Source organism: Bos taurus, chromosome 16 (genome assembly GCF_002263795.3).
Source record: "Bos taurus isolate L1 Dominette 01449 registration number 42190680 breed Hereford chromosome 16, ARS-UCD2.0, whole genome shotgun sequence".
In the NCBI taxonomy this organism is placed as follows: Eukaryota; Metazoa; Chordata; class Mammalia; order Artiodactyla; family Bovidae; genus Bos; species Bos taurus.
Genome location: NC_037343.1, coordinates 19451979 through 19469915, shown reverse-complemented (window position 1 = coordinate 19469915; position 17937 = coordinate 19451979). Strand labels below are relative to the sequence as shown.

General features: G+C 37.1%; 1 protein-coding gene across 1 annotated transcript in view; it reads left to right on the top strand.

Moving 5' to 3' along the window:
• The window catches only part of USH2A (usherin), a 923574-nt gene that overhangs the window by 345991 nt on the left and 559646 nt on the right, over positions 1 to 17937 (top strand). The window lies entirely within an intron of this gene.

Below are 17937 nucleotides of genomic sequence, written 5' to 3'. Positions count from 1 at the left end.
ATATCTTGATGAACTTTGTATTGGTAAATACTTCTAAGTATATAGAAAGCACTGTCCATTAAAAAATGATTAATTCAACTTCTTCAAAAGATGTTAAGAAATGAAAAGGCAAGACACAAAATGAGTCATCGGAAGAGAGTAAGAAAATGCTTACTCTTAACTTAGTAAGAAACTTAGTAAGAAAATACTAACTTAGTAAGAAAATACCAGGCAGTTTTCTGATAGTTGTTCCATCTTACATTTACATACAGCAGAATTTAGTGTTTTTAACTTTAGCCATTCTCATGAGTATGGCATGATATGTCACTGTACTTTTATTTATTTATTTTTTAAATTTTATTTTATTTAACTTTACAATATTGTATTAGTTTTGCCATATATCAAAATGAATCTGCCATAGGTATACACGTGTTCCCCATCCTGAGCCCTCCTCCCTCCTCCCTCCCCATACCATCCCTCTGGGTCGTCCCGTGCACCAGCCCCAAGCATCCAGTATCGTGCATCGAACCTGGACTGGCGACTCGTTTCATATATGACATTATACATATTTCAATGTCGTTCTCCCAAATCATCACACCCTCTCCCTCTCCCACAGAGTCCAAAAGACTGTTCTATACATCAGTGTCTCTTTTGCTGTCTCGTATACAGGGTTATTGTTACCATCTTTGTAAATTCCGTATATATGCGTTAGTATACTGTATTGGTGTTTTTCTTTCTGGCTTACTTCACTCTGTATAATAGGCTCCAGTTTCATCCACCTCATCAGAACTGATTCAAATGTATTCTTTTTAATGGCTGAGTAATACTCCATTGTGTATATGTGCCACAGTTTTCTTATCCATTCATCTGCTGATGGACATCTAGGTTGCTTCCATGTCCTGGCTATTATAAACAGTGCTGCGATGAACATTGGGGTACATGTGTCTCTTTCCCTTCTGGTTTCCTCAGTGTGTATGCCCAGCAGTGGGATTGCTGGATCATAAGGCAGTTCTATTTCCAGTTTTTTAAGGAATCTCCACACAGTTCTCCATAGTGGCTGTACTAGTTTTCATTCCCACCAACAGTGTAAGAGGGGTACCTTTTCTCCACACCCTCTCCAGCATTTATTGCTTGTAGACTTTTGGATTGCAGCCATACTGACTGGCGTGAAATGGTACCTCATAGTGGTTTTGATTTGCATTTCTCTGATAATGAGTGATGTTGAGCATCTTTTCATGTGTTTGTTAGCCATCTGTATGTCTTCTTTGGAGAAATGTCTATTTAGTTCTTTGACCCATTTTTTGATTGGGTCATTTATTTTTCTGGAATTGAGCTGTAGGAGTTGCTTGTATATTTTTGAGATTAGTTGTTTGTTAGTTGCTTCATTTGCTATTATTTTCTCCCATTCTGAAGGCTGTCTTTTCACCTTGCTTATAGTTCCCTTTGTTGTGCAGAAGCTTTTAAGTTTAATTAGGTCCCATTTGTTTATTTTTGCTTTTATTTCCAATATTCTGGGAGGTGGGTCATAGAGGATCCTGCTGTGATGTATGTCAGAGAGTGTTTTGCCTATGTTCTCCTCTAGGAGTTTTATAGTTTCTGGTCTTATGTTTAGATCTTTAATCCATCTTGAGTTTATTTTTGTGTATGGTGTTAGAAAGTGGTCTAGTTTCATTCTTTTACAAGTGGTTGACCAGTTTTCCCAGCACCACTTGTTAAAGAGATTGTCTTTAATCCATTGTATATTCTCGCCTCCTTTGTCAAAGATAAGGTGTCCATATGTGCATGGATTTATCTCTGGGCTTTCTATTTTGTTCCATTGATCAATATTTCTGTCTTTGTGCCAGTACCATACTGTCTTGATGACTGTGGCTTTGTAGTAGAGCCTGAAGTCAAGCAGGTTGATACCTCCAGTTCCATTCTTCTTTCTTAAGATAGCTTTGGCTATTCGAGGTTTTTTGTATTTCCATACAAATTGTGCAATTATTTGTTCTAGCTCTGTGAAGAATACCGTTGGTAGCTTGATAGGGATTGCATTGAATCTATAAATTGCTTCGGGTAGTATATTCATTTTCACTATATTGGTTCTTCCAATCCATGAACATGGTATATTTCTCCATCTATTAGTGTCCTCTTTGATTTCTTTCACCAGTGTTTTATAGTTTTCTATATATAGGTCTTTAGTTTCTTTTGGTAGATATATTCCTAAGTATTTTATTCTTTTCATTGCAATAGTGAATGGAATTGTTTCCTTAATTTCTCTTTCTATTTTCTCATTATTAGTGTATAGGAATGCAAGGGATTTCTGTGTGTTGATTTTATATCCTGCAACTTTACTATATTCATTGATTAGTTCTAGTAATTTTCTAGTGGAGTCTTTAGGGTTTTCTATGTAGAGGATCATGTCATCTGCAAACAGTGAGAGTTTTACTTCTTCTTTTCCAATTTGAATTCCTTTTATTTCTTTTTCTGCTCTGATTGCTGTGGCCAAAACTTCCAAAACTATGTTGAATAGTAATGGTGAAAGTGGGCACCCTTGTCTTGTTCCTGACTTTAGAGGAAATGCTTTCAATTTTTCACCATTGAGGATGTTTGCTGTGGGTTTGTCATATATAGCTTTTATTATGTTGAGGTATGTTCCTTCTATTCCTGCTTTCTGGAGAGTTTTTATCGTAAATGGATGTTGAATTTTGTCCAAGGCTTTCTCTGCATCTATTGAGATAATCATATGGTTTTTATTTTAGAGAAGAGCTAACACCTATCCTACTTAAACTCTTCCAGAAAATTGCAGAGGAAGGTAAACTTCCAAACTCATTCTATGAGGCCACCATCACCCTAATACCAAAACCTGACAAAGATGCCACAAAAAAAGAAAACCACAGGCCAATATCACTGATGAACATAGATGCAAAAATCCTTAACAAAATTCTAGCAATCAGAATCCAACAACACATTAAAAAGATCATACACCATGACCAAGTGGGCTTTATCCCAGGGATGCAAGGATTCTTCAATATCCGCAAATCAATCAGTGTAATACACCACATTAAAAAATTGAAAAATAAAAATCACTGTACTTTTAATTTGTAGTTTCCTAATGATTGATGAAACAGAGCATCTTCCTTCTGAAACTTAGTTATTCACATATCAGGGCTTTTTGGTTGTGACTGTTCAAACTTTTTAATTCATGTTTTATGGAGTAGTTTGGGTTTTAATTTTATTTTTATTGTTAATAATTTGAAAAAGTTTGTACAGTTTTAAAGGTTACAATCTATTTATAGTTATTGCAAAATGTTGGCTATACTCCTCACGTTGTACAGTATAACTCTGTAGCCTATCTTTTAACCAATATTTTGTACCCCGACTCCCTACCTCTGTATTGTCTCTCTCCCTCCCCACTGATAACCACTATTTGGCTTTCTACGTGTGAGTCTGCTCCTTTTGTTATATTCACTAGTTCGTTGTATATTTTAGATTCCATATTTAAGTGATACCATATATGGTATTTGTCCTTCTCTGACTTATTTCACTTAGCACAATGATCTCCAAGTCCATCTCAGTTCAGTTCAGTTCAGTCGCTCAGTCCTGTCCGACTTTTTGTGACCCCATTAACCACAGCACGCCAGGCCTCCCTGTCCATCACCAACTCCTGGAGTCCACCCAAAAGTCCATCGAGTTAGTGATGCCATCCAACCATCTCATCCTCTGCCGTCCCCTTCTCCTCCTACCCCCAATCAGTCCAAGAATCAGGGTTTTTTTTCCAGTGAGTCAACTCTTTGCATGAGGTGGCCAAAGTATTAGAGTTTCAGCTTCAGCATTGGTCCTTCCAATGAATACTCAGGACTGATCTCCTTTAGGATGGACTGGTTGGATCTTCTTGCAGTCCAAGGGACTCTCAAGAGTCTTCTCCAACACCATGGTTCAGAGGCATCAATTCTTCGGCACTCAGCTTTCTTCACAGTCCAACTCTCATATCCATATATGACCACTGGAAAAACCATGACTAGATGGACCTTAATTGGCAAAGTAATGTCTCTGCTTTTGAATATGCTATCTAGGTTGGACATAACTTTCCTTCCAAGGAGTAAGCGTCTTTTAATTTCATGGCTGCAATCACCATCTGCAGTGATTTTGGAGCCCTGAAAAATAAAGTCAGCCACTGTTTCCACTATTTCTCCATCTATTTGCCATGAAGTGATGGGACCAGATGACATGATCTTTGTTTTCTGAATGTTGAGCTTTAAGCCAACTTTTTCACTCTCCTATTTCACTTTCATCAAGAGGCTCTTTAGTCCTTTATCACTTTCTGCCATAAGGGTGGTGTCATCTGCATATCTGAGGTTATTGATATTTCTCCCAGCAATCTTGATTCCAGCTGGTGCTTCTTCCAGCCCAGCGTTTCTCATGATGTACTCTGCATATAAGTTAAATAAGCAGGGTGACAATATACAGCCTTGACGTACTCCTTTTCCTGTTTGGAACCAGTCTGTTGTTCCATGTCCAGTTCTAACTGTTGCTTCCTGACCTGCATATAGATTTCTCAAGAGGGAGGTCAGGTGGTCTGGAATTCCTATCTCTTTCAGAATTTTCCACAGTTTGTTGTGATCCACACAGTCAAAGGCTTTGGCATAGTCAATAAAGCAGAAATAGATGTTTTTCTGGAACTTGCTTGCTTTTTCGATGATCCAGCAGATGTTGGCCATTTGATCTCTGGTTCCTCTGCCTTTTCTAAAACCAGCTTGAACATCTGGAAGTTCATGGTTCATGTATTGCTGAAGCCTGGCTTGGAGAATTTTGAGCATTACTTTACTAGCATGTGAGATGAATGCAATTGTGTGGTAGTTTGAGCATTCTTTGGCATTGCCTTTCTTTGGGATTGGAATGAAAACTGACCTTTTCCAGTCCTGTGGCCACTGCTGAGTTTTCCATGTGTTGCCACAAATAGCAAAATTTCATTCTTTTATGTTTGAGCAGAATTCCGTTGTGTGTGTGTGTGTGTGTGTGTGTGTGTGTGTGTGTGTGTGTGTATGTGTGTGTGTGTGTGTGTGTATAAAATCTTTATTCCTCTGTTGATAGAAATTTATGTTGCTTCCATATCTTGCCAATTGTAAATAATGTTGCTGTGAAAATTGGGGTGCCTTCATATTTTTGAATTAATATTTAAATTTTTGGATATATATACTTGGGACTGGAATTGCTGGATCCTATGGCAGTTCTACTTTTAGTTTTTTGAGAGACCTCCATACTGTTTTCCATAGTGGCTGCACCAAATTACATTCTCAGCAGTAGTATGCAATGATTCTCTTTTCTCCATATCCTGACTAACATTTGTTATTTGTGTTCTTTTTGATGATGGCCATTCTGACAGATGGGAAGTGATGTTTCATTGTGGTTTTGATTTACATGTCCCTGATCATTACCAATGTTGAACATCTTTTCATGTGCCTTTTGGCCAGTTGCATTTCTTCTTTGCAAAAATGTATTCAGTTGTAGGGTTTTTTAAATATACTATACATCTATGTTATGCGAATTTGAAATTGATTCAAGATTTTTTCATATCTATAAATGCTTTTTAGCAGCTCTATCATTCATGACAGAAAGCAAAGAGAAACTATAGAGCATCTTGATGAAAGTGAATGGGGAGAATGAGAAAGGTGGCTTAAAACTCAACATTCAGAAAACTAGGATCACAGAATCCAATCCTATCACTTCATGGCAGGCAAATATATGGGGAAACATGGAAAATAGTGACAGACCTTATTTTCTTGGTCTCCAAAATCACTGCAGATGGTAAGTGCAGCCATGAAATTAAAAGACGCTTGCTCCTTGGAAGAAAAGTTATGACCAACCTAGATACCATATTAAAAAGCAGAGACATTACTTTGCCAACAAGGTCCATCTAGTCAAAGCTATGGTTTTGGTAATCATGTATGGACATAAGAGTTGGACCATAAAGAAAGCTGAGTGCCAAAGAATTGATGCTTTTGAACTGTGGTGTTGGAGAAGACTCTAGAGAGTCCCTTGGACTGCAAGGAGATCAAACCAGGCATTCCTAAAAGAAATAATTCCTTAATATTCATTGGAAGGGCTGATGTTGAAGCTGAAGCTCTAATAGTTTGCCCACCTGATGTGAAGAACTGACACATTAGAAAAGACCCTGATGCTGGGAAAGATTGAAGGCAGGAGGTGAAGGGGATGACAGAGGATGAGATGGTTGGATGGCCTCTCCAACTCAATGGACATGAGTTTGAGCAAGCTCCGGGAGTTGGTGATGGACAGCAAAGCCTAGTGTGCTGCAGTCCACGGGTCTCAAAAAGTTAGACATGACAAAATGACTGAACTGAACTGATCATTCATGCTGGGGGTGGGAGGGTTGTAATACACTTTCCTGCAATTATAGTTGTGTTTGGATTTTGGAGGAAAGAATTTTCCTCCTCTGATATGTTTTGATTCTCAATTTCACTTTGTTCTTGTAGTAACTATATAAGCGTATTATCTGATTATTTTCAGTCATTTTGAAATGTCTTGCCTTTTCCTGAATCTGCAAGAACAAGGATGTGTCAATTGGGATAAAGGTTTGGGGAGGCTTATTGGGTTGTATGGTTTAAAAGAGAGACACTCTGTTTAAAAGTGATTTCTTTTATAGTTAGTGTTCTCTGAGTGGTTTTTGTGTTTTCTGAATTTCTTTTGTTAACTCAGAACTCTTAGCTTCCATTTACTTCCTTCTCTGACTCTGAAAGATAGGGCCTCAGAGATAGGGCCCCTTCTCGTGCTTTCCCTGTCTTCCGGAAGCAATGCCTTCCTCAGATTGCTCTTTCTCTTCCTGGACTCTTACGTGCCTCTTTCTTTGAGTAATATCAAGTGAGCAGTGGTTTAACCCAGCATGCTTAAGTCTTCTCAGTTGTTGTTGTTTGTTTTTAGTCAGGGAGGAACTGACTTTCAGGGGATAGTTTTATCTGACTTCTGCCTTGGCTGTGTCCTTCTGCCCTCTGCCCTTTTCTGTTCATTCTTTAATGCACTCTCAACTCCAGTGTGAACTCTGGTGCTGATACTTATGGTTTAGAATGTTTATTTTGCTATTTCACATATTGAAGTTTTTAGAATTCTCTGTCTCCTGATGACTTTGCAGGCTTGGGTTTGGTGATTATATTTTTTTTCCTTCTTTGTCAGAGTGACTTTTTGAGAAAATGTGTAAATAGTAGGCTACTGTCATTGTCCAGTGGAAAGGTGAATCATCTGGACTAAAATTTTAAATATAAAAATGTCATGAATATGCTAGAAGCAACATTAAAGACTACTTTTTATTATTTTGTGAATAGGGAAGTACTTTCTAATTAAAGCACAAATTTTAAAAAAAATTTGAGTATTTTTTTTAAATTTTATTTTATTTTTAAACTTTATAATATTGTATTAGTTTTGCCAGATATCGAAATGAATCCGCCACAGGTGTACCTGTGTTCCCCATCCTGAACCCGCCTCCCTCCTCCCTCCCCATACCCTCCCTCTGGGTCATCCCAGTGCACCAGCCCCAAGCATCCAGTATCGTGCATCGAACCTGGACTGGCGACTCGTTTCATACATGATATTATACATGTTTCAATGCTATTCCCCCAAATCTCCCCACCCTTTCCCTCTCCCACAGAGTCCATAAGACTCATCTATACATCAGTGTCTCTTTTGCTGTCTGGTACACAGGGTTATTGTTACCATCTTTCTAAATTCCATATATATGCGTTAGTATACTGTATTGGTGTTTTTCTTTCTGGTTTACTTCACTCTGTATAATAGGTTCCAGTTTCATCCATCTCATTAGAACTGATTCAAATGTATTCTTTTTAATGGCTGAGTAATACTCCATTGTGTATATGTACCACTGCTTTCTTATCCATTCATCTGCTGATGGGCATCTAGGTTGCTTCCATGTCCTGGCTATTATAAACAGTGCTGTGATGAACATTGGGGTACATGTGTCTCTTTCCCTTCTGGTTTCCTCAGTGTGTATGCCCAGCAGTGGGATTGCTGGATCATAAGGCAGTTCTATTTCCAGTTTTTTAAGGAATCTCCACACTGTTCTCCATAGTGGCTGTACTAGTTTGCATTCCCACCAAGAGTGTAAGAGAGTTCCCTTTTCTCCACACCCTCTCCAGCATTTATTGCTTGTAGACTTATGGATCGCAGCCATTCTGACTGGCGTGAAATGGTATCTCATAGTGGTTTTGATTTGCATTTCTCTGATAATGAGTGATATTGAGCATCTTTTCATGTGTTTGTTAGCCATCTGCATGTCTTCTTTGGAGAAATGTCTATTTAGTTCTTTGGCCCATTTTTTGATTGGGTCATTTATTTTTCTGGAGTTGAACTGTAGGAGTTGCTTGTATATTTTTGAGATTAGTTGATTGTCTGTTGCTTCATTTGCTATTATTTTCTCCCATTCTGAAGGCTGCCTCTTCACCTTGCTAATAGTTTCCTTTGTTGTGCAGAAGCTTTTAAGTTTAATTAGGTCCCATTTGTTTATTTTTGCTTTTATCTCCAATATTCTGGGAGGTGGGTCATAGAGGATCCTGCTGTGATGTATGTCAGAGAGTGTTTTGCCTATGTTCTCCTCTATCCAATAGGATAGTGAAAAACAACATAAAAGGTATAGAGCGAACAGAGAAAGTATTTGAAATATCTTTATAGACAAAGGATCAACGTGGTAATACCTCACACTGGTCAGAATGGCCATCATCAAAAATTTTGCAAATAATAAGTGCTGGGAAGGGTGTGGATAAAAAGGAACCCTAATACATTGTTGATGGAAATGTAAACTGGTTCAATCACTATGGAGAAGAGTACAGAACTTCCTTAAAAAACTAAAAATAGAGCTACTATGTGATCCTGAAATCCCACTCCTGAGTATATATCCAGAAAAAAAAATCATTAAAAAAGATACATGCAACCCAATGTTCATAGCACTATTTATAATAGCCAAGGGAATGGATAAAGAAGATGTGGTATATACAATACAAGGGAATGTTACTCAGCTATAAAAAATGAATGAGATAATGCCATTTACATTAACATGAATGGACCTAGAGATTCGTACTAAAGTAAGTCAGAAATATAAAGACAAATACCATATGATGATGCTTGTATGTGGAATCTAAAAATAGGTTATCAATGAACATATTTACAAAATAAACTCACAGATGAAGAAAACAAAGATATGGTTACCAAATGGGAGTTGGGGGAGGAATAAATTAAAAGTTTTTTTTTTTTAATAGAAAGGATGAGCATCTAAACACAAAAATTTATTGAGAGCTTAGAATGAAGCAAGCACTATTCTAGATTTCATTTTAGTGGATGGAGATATGTGGTAAATAAATGATGAAAGTATAGAAAGTGCTGGATATGATGTGTGTTACAGAGAAAGGTAAAGCAGACAGGTGGCTATACCTGTTAATAAACAAATCATAATGGTTAAAAGTTAAATTTAGAAACAACTTGTTAAAAAATGAGATAAGAAACCTCAAAAATGCCTGGGATCAGTGGTCCCCAATCTTTTTGGCATGAGAGACCAGTTTCATGAAAGACAATTTTTCCAGGTAGTGGTGTGGGAGGATGATTTTGGGATGATTCAAGCACATAATTGTGCACTTTATTTCTATTGTTACTACATCTGCTCCACCTCAGATCATGAGGCATTAGATTCCGGAGGTTGGGGATGCTGCCTGGGAGATATTTCCAGGCAGAGGGAAGAGCAATTACTGAGGTAACCAGAGTGGAGAGAGGAAGGGGAAGTATAACTGGAAATGAGAGACATAGTGAAGGCTGGATTATTTAGGATGTTCTAGACTGTTGTGATGATTTTGTCTTTTTCTTGATGTAATACAAGAAACCTTTGGTAGTCACCAAATAGAGGAAGGATGTGACCAGAATTGTCTTTTGATGAGATCACTCCAGCTATTATTTTAGAATAGGGGTGTGTGTGTGTGTGTGTGTGTGTGTGTGTGTGTGTGTGTATGTACGTATGTATTAGGGTAGAATGGAGCAAGGATGGAAAAAGAGAGGTCAAAAAAGGTAGTTAATTACAATAAACCTGAAGATAGAGAATGGTGACTCATAACATATGATGATCCACAATATTTAAAGAACTCAAATAGAGCAAGTAGGAACCAATAAATAGACCTTTGAAACTGGACAAGATATATTTGTACACACAACTCACAGAAAAATATATGGTAATCTTTATGGCTAAAGTAAAGTATCTTTGCTTTCATATGGTAAAAACTTTATGAAGTTTTTACAATCACTAGTAATATAAAAAGTGAATTGAAAGAAAACTGAATTTTCACTATTTCATCTCAGATTTTGAAATATCCGTTATTGACCAGAGTTGGGGATGTAATCATTGAAACTATGAAAAGTGTTTTAAATAATTACTTGTTTTGAAAGACCATATGGCAATATCAATGAAATTAAAAATTTTTTCTCTTTGAACATCATCACAGAGCCCACCAATATGAGAGAAAAACTATTGCAATACTACTTTTAATATAAAAAAATTAGAAAGCAACTAAATGTTATCTGTGATAAAATTATAAACTATGTAAATATATTAGTCATTAGAGAATATCGCATATGTTTGTGAACTGAAGTGGAAAAATATTTTCTGTATTTTACAAAGTAAAAAGTACTTACAGAAGTATTTTTGCCCAATAGCTAGGATAATGGCACCCCACTCCAGTACTCTTGCCTGGAAAATCCCATGGGCAGGGGAGCCTGGTAGGGTGTGGTCCATGGGGTCACGAAGAGTCGGACACGACTGAGCGACTTCACTTTCACTTTTCACTTTCATGCATTGGAGAAGGAAATGGCAACCCACTCCAGTGTTCTTGCCTGGAGAATCCCAGGGACAGGGAGCCTGGTGGGCTGCCGTCTATGGGGTCACATGGAGTCGGACACGACTGAAGTGACTTAGCAGCTGCAGCAGCAGAAACAGATCAAATGTTCATCAGTGGATGATGGATAAAGAAATATGTTATACATATTTTGTATATGTATAACATATACATATGTAATACATATGTATACAAGTATTCCATGTATAATATACAATGGAATATTATTCAACCGTGGAAAGAAATCTTGCCATTTGTAACAAAGTGGATAAAACTGGAGGGCATTATGCTAAGTGAAATAACTCAAATATAGAAAGATGAATAGAACTCACTTGTATGTGGAGTAAATTTTAAAAAATCAAATTCATAGACACAGGGTACAGTAGAATAATGGTTACCAGGGACTGGGGAGATGTTGGTCAGAGACTATATAGATGCAGTGGGATGCAATTGCATATGGGATGAAAGTCTAGAGATCTAATGTATAATCATGATTACTGTACTTAATAATACTATGCTCAATAGCATTCAGCTCTTTGTGGCCCCATGGACTGTAGCCCACCAGGCTCCTCTGTCCATGGAATTTTCCAGGCAGGAAATATTGGGGCAGGTTTCCCTGCAGGTTTTCCAGGCAGGAATGTTGGGGCAGGTTTCCCTTTCCTACTCCAGGGAATGTTCCCAACCCAGGCATGGAACCGGTGTCTCTTGCATCTCCTGCATTGACAGGCAGATTCTTTACCACCAGCACCACTTGGGAAGCCTAATAATACTATAATAATACTCTATTAAAAGGTGCCAAGAAAATAGATATCAGAGGCACTTATCACACATAAAACTTAGTACCTAGTAAGGATATATTGTGTCAATTAGCTTGACTGTAGTAATTTCACTATGAATATCTATAAATCATCACATTGTACACCTTAAATATATGCAATTTTATTTTAAAATATTTAAAAAACTTACAGAATAGTATGTGTGGTTTAATCCAATTTAAGTAAAGAAAAAACAAACAATGGCATACTTATATGTATAAATATTTCTGAGAAAAAAATTGCCAAATTGTTGGTAGTAGTTTCTCTGAGTGTGGTCAGTAAACCTACATAGAATTTTCACTTTCAGCTTTTATAGTTTGAATTTTATGTAACTCCATTGTTAGTTACTTTTCAGCAAACCTTTGTACCAAAGTTTAACAAACAAAAATACAAAAACCATAGGTGTTCCAGTTGACAGATTTCAAAACCCGAATAGCCTTTTGTAACTAGTATCAAAATTACTAAATAGAGTAGTACTGATCCCCAGAACCTCTGCATTGTGCCCTGTTCTAAACCCCAACCAGGATTACCACTGTCCTGACCTCCAAAACCATAGATTCATTTTGCCTGGCCTTACTCCTGATGCGAAGGGGATTATACAGTATACTTTTGTGCCTAGCATCTTTTATCCAGTATTTTGATTGTGAAATTCATGCATGTAGTTGCATGTGACTATAATTTGTTCATTCCTTTTACTATTTTATCCTCATTTATTTATGCTTTCTACAGCTGATGAGCACTTGTATTTGTTCCACTCTAATGGCATAATGAAAAGTATTTCTATATACATACTTGTGTATTTTTCTGAAGCTGTGTTATTGTGTGTGTGTGTATGTGTGTGTGTGTGCAGGGGTGTGTGTGTTTGTGTGTGTGTGTGTGTGTGTGTGTGTGTGTGAAGGGGTATATATATATGCCTTGGAGTGCAATGGCTGGGCCAAAAGATATACATATATTTAGGAGATATAACTTAAAAAGTACTGCCAAGCAGTTTTTCAGAGTGATTGTATCAATTATACTCCCACTAGTAGTTTATGAGAATTTTAGTTGCTCTGCAGACTTGAGTATGTTTGGCATCTTCTATTTCATTTTAGCCATTCTGGTGTATGTTTAGTGTTAGTGTTGTGGTATTTTAGCTTGCATTTCTCTGATGACTAACAATGCTGAGCATCTTTTTCATATATCTATTGGTCATTTGGATGTCTCCTTTTTTGAAGAGTCATTTGCTCCCATTCTTATAATAAACCAATTATTTTATTTTATTGATTTGTAGGAATTATATATATTTTTTATTGGCTATACATCTGTTATCAGAAATATATATTGCAAGTATCTTCCCCTGTTATATTGGTCAACTTTTTGCTCTCTTATTTGAGCCTTTTCTTAGACAAAAGTTCTTAATACAATTTATCACCATTTTCCTTTCTATTATAATTTTCCATATATTATTTAAGAACTCTTTGCCTATTCCATGGGCCTGTCATTGTATCTTGTTTTTAAGATTAAATTTTTAAAATTGCAAATACATTTCTGTAAAAGCTAAATATTTCCATCCAGGTCTTGGATTTTCAGATTTTTTTAAATGTGAGGCTATGGATGTATGTCTCTTTTATCCATCTCTGAATCTCAATAGCCTAGAAGGGTGGCTGCACAAAATATATTTTCCTAAAAATATCCCTTGGATGAATGAATACATTTATCTATTGAGATAGAAAACTGCCCCATCATTTCCCCAAATACTTGAAACAAAAGTTGAATTTTAGAATGTCTGCTATTTTCTTTTAATGAAAATATAAATTTTAGCAGGTGATAAACATGCATTTTCACTTTTCTGCACATTTTAATCAACATTGTTCTTAACACAAACCTTTAAAATGAAAAACACTTTGGTACTGCTCTGCTTTGGCCTACAAATCTTCTTATTTGTGAGTCCAGGATAAAAGCACATTCGTGAGGTATAGCAGAAAACAGGAGTCAAGTTCAATCACACAGTACATGATATTCGAAGTTTCTTCTCTCACATGGTACCACATGTCTGATTTCATTTCTTTACCCAGCATAAATCACATGGCTGAGTCTAAAGTCAATGGCTGGGGCTATATTAGCATATATTAACAATTGATTATATGATTTAAGATTTTTGGCTCAAAAAATAGGATTTATTGATGACAGTATTGTCAAAAATGTGTTTCAATGAAAGTGTGCATATTTTTTTTCTTCATAGAGTACTTGCAAAAAAACCCTTCATTCACTATTTATCTAGTTTAAGGAAATAATATGATTTGGAAAAGCTAAAGGAAAGTTGACTGTACAATAGCAAATCAAGTTCAGTTCAGTTCAGTTCAGTCGTGTCCAACTCTTTGCGACCCCATGAATTGCAGCACGCCAGGCCTCCCTGTCCATCACCAACTCCCGAAGTTCACCCAAACTCATGTGCATCGAGTTGGTGATGCCATCCAGCCATCTCATCCTCTGTCATCCCCTTCTCCTCCTGCCCCCAATTCCTCCCAGCGTCAGAGTCTTTTCTGATGAGTCAACTCTTTGCATGAGGTGGCCAAAGTATTGGTGTTTCAGCTTTAGCATCAGTCCTTCCAAAGAACACCCAGGACTGATCTCCTTTAGAATGGACTGGTTGGATCTCCTTGCAGTCCAAGGGTCTCTCAAGAGTCTTCTCCAACACCACAGTTCAAAAGCATCAGTTCTTCGGCGCTCAGCTTTCTGCACAGTCCAACTCTCACATCCATACATGACCACTGGAAAAACCATAGCCTTGACTAGATGGACCTTTGTTGGCAAAGTAATGTCTCTGCTTTTGAATATGCTATCTAGGTTGGTCATAACTTTTCTTGCAAAGAGCAAGCATCTTTTAATGTCATGGCTGCAGTCACCATCTGCAGTGATTTTGGAGCCCAAAAAATAAAGTCTGCCACTGTTTCCCCATCTATTTGCCATGAAGTGATGGGACCAGATGCCATGATCTTCGTTTTCTGAATATTGAGCTTTAAGCCAACTTTTTCATTCTCCTCTTTCACTTTCATCAAGAGGCTCTTTAGTTCTTCTTCACTTTCTGCCATAAGGGTGGTGTCATCTGCATATCTGAGGTTATTGATATTTCTCCCAGCAGTCTTGATTCCAGCTTGTGCAGAAATCCAGCCCAGCGTTACCCTTTACTAAATACTTACTTCTCACAGAAATATGCCTTGATTTGTGTATTCTCTTTTAGTCGAACTAAATTTTATATATATCTGTATTATGTAAGTGTAAAACTTAGAAATTAAATGTTGTGTCAAAAAAATGCATGCACATGCATATTCTTGATATTAGATAATAATTGATACTATTTCTGTAATTCTTACTCTGATCCAAAATTTCTTTCACCAAATTTCCCATCAACTGGGGACAAGTAATTGTATTTCCAGGCTGAGCAATTATTAATTTCTTCCCTCAAATCCTGACTTTGGCTCCCTTTTTACTGCCACAGAGATGCCTCCAGCACCCTGATTGAGAGTTTTGTCTACATATCTGAATTGTAGCTGTTTTTATGAAATAACCTTCAGTTGTTTAATTTTAAAGCAATAGTTTCAATTACAGCATTTGATACAACATATAAATTTTTTAAATTGTCACTTAAATGTGAAGAGGGCCACTCTGAACCAAAACAAGAGACACTTAGGAGAAAAAGAGTTGATAGAAATGTGATTTTTCTCTGATCAGAAGGTACACCAGATTTTGGCTGTGTCTGAGCTTTTCTTGGCAGATATCTCCTTTTATTTGACTGGGCCACGCTAATTAGTTTCTAGGTCTTCTGTTTCTTTCTCTACCAGATTTTTCTAGTGAGAGTCCTATGTCCATTTCCTACTCATCCTTTCTGTCCTGATCAGCCAGCCTTTGGAACTCTGGTCATTCTACTCAGTTAAAAAAGACAGTAACGACCACCTCTGTGAGCTTTTCTTCAGCTCTCATTATTCTGGACTTATGGGAGGTGACAGTTAACTTTGCTTTCTTAAATTTCTCTCCTACCTATGTTTCCATTTTATAGCATTATCTTGATTGTTTTAACTTTATTATTGTCCCTACTCTTTCCTTCTCTTAAAACTAGGGCATTTCCCCAAACAGTTCTTTTTATGTCTTCTTCATTCGCTCTCCCAGAGACATGAATTTTTGACTGGTGATTGCCAATTTATTTTCTTAGCTCCATTTTCTCTTCTGAGATTTAGTTTCTTATTTCCAAATGATGGATAGTTTTTTTATACATCATTAATATACATTCACTCTGCCCCAGATGGAGTTTATATCCTCAACCCTGTATTTTCTTCTTTTCCTGACCTTTCTATTTCTGTTAATAATGCTATTTTCCCCTCAGTAATTGGTGAAAAGAATTGACCACATTACCCCTATCATCACCTCATAACAACTTGTCTTAATGATTCTCTTCTGAAATATATAGATTCCATTCTTTCAATCCATTTAGTTACATGTCAGTCTTTAATTAACATCCTTATCATCTTATTTCCCCCAAAGCACAGTAATAACCTAACTAGTTCCTCTGTAGTTAAATTATCTGTATCCTCCAGACATTCCACTGTAGTTTGGTTGCCTTAGCTTGACTTTGAGCATCTTCATCCCTTCCTCCACCCAATTTTTAAAACCTCCCTTTGTCCATAGGATAAATTCCAGCTGTTTTAAGTCCACTTAGTAGGAGAGATGAGAGTAATAAAGCTTATATGAGGGGTTCAAGTGAGTGTGAATGCTGAAAAATGATGTGATGAGACAAACATTCTATTTCTGGGAAATGAGAGAGATATCAGAAGTCTAACAAGAATGTAATGTCCTAGAAGGTGGGATACAGAGACTCAGAGTGTGTGACGCAATGAAACATCACAATGAGTAGAACAGGCATGTTTGAAAAGGGCCAAAAGCATGAAATCTAGAAGATAAAGTTGCAGAAGCTAAGAAGGCCAGGTAAAGTTTCAGTTGCCTCTTTGGAAAGTCTAAAGTCCACACCCCAAGCTTGCCTTTGTTGGTATTGGAATAATTCACTAAAGACAGATATACCACAACCTTCCTTTCCATCTTTGTATTCTATGCAGACTTCTTAAGCCAGATAGTCTATATAAGGCCTGAAATGGGGTCTTGCCTATTTCTCCAAATTCGTCTCTTAGCTCCCTTCTCTACATTCAGCTTTCCTGAATATTTTGCATGCCTCTGGCCTTTATAACAACATCCCCCAGAATCCTTCATATTCTCTGAAAACAAGCTCAAATATCTTATTCTTTTTGGAACATTCCTTAATCCCTTTGAATCAAATGATATCTTGTAAATAGGCCTATGTCACTTATCATACCTCACTGCTAGACAGCAAAAGAGACACAGATGTAAAGAACAGACTTTTGGACTCTGTGGGAGAAGGCAAGGGTGGGATGACTTAAGAGAATAGCATTGAAACATGTATATTACCATATGTGAAATAGACTGCCAGTCCAGGCTCGATGCATGAGACAGGGCACTCAGGGCCAAAGAATATATTCAACCTGATTTTGGTATTGACCATCTGGTGATGCCCATGTGTAGAGTCATCTTTTGTGCTGTTTTAAGAGGGTGTTTGCTATGACCAGTGTATTCTCTTGGCAAAACTCTCAGACTTTACCCTACTTCATTTTGTACTCCATGACCAAACTTGCCTGTTACTCCAGATATCTCTTGACTTTCTACTTTTGCTTTCCAATCCCCTATGATGAAAAGGACATCTTTTTTTGCCATTAGTTCTAGAAGGTCTTGTAGGTCTTGATAGAACCGTTCAACTTCAGTTTCTTCAGCATTACTGGTTGGGGCATAGACTTGGGTTACTGTAAAATTGAATGGTTTGACTTGGAAATGAACAGAGATCATTCTGTTGTTTTTGAGATGGCGCCCTGGTACTGCATTTTGGACTCTCTTGTTGACTATGAGGGCTACTCTATTTCTTCTCAGGAATTCTTACCCACAGTGGTAGCTATAATGGTCATCTGAATTAAATTCACCCATTCCAGCCCATTTTAGTTCACTGATTCCTAAAATGTCGATGTTCACTCTTTCCATCTCCTGCAGTTTACCTTGATTCATGTACCTAAGGTTCCTATGAAATATTGATGTCTGTTAAGACACATATGTTTTATATCTCCGACTAAACTTGAAGCTGTTTGAGAACACCAATTGAACCTCTTAAGTTTCTTTTCCAGTTTCAATTCATTGACAAAACATCTTACTTGGAGGAAGAGCTCAATAGTATG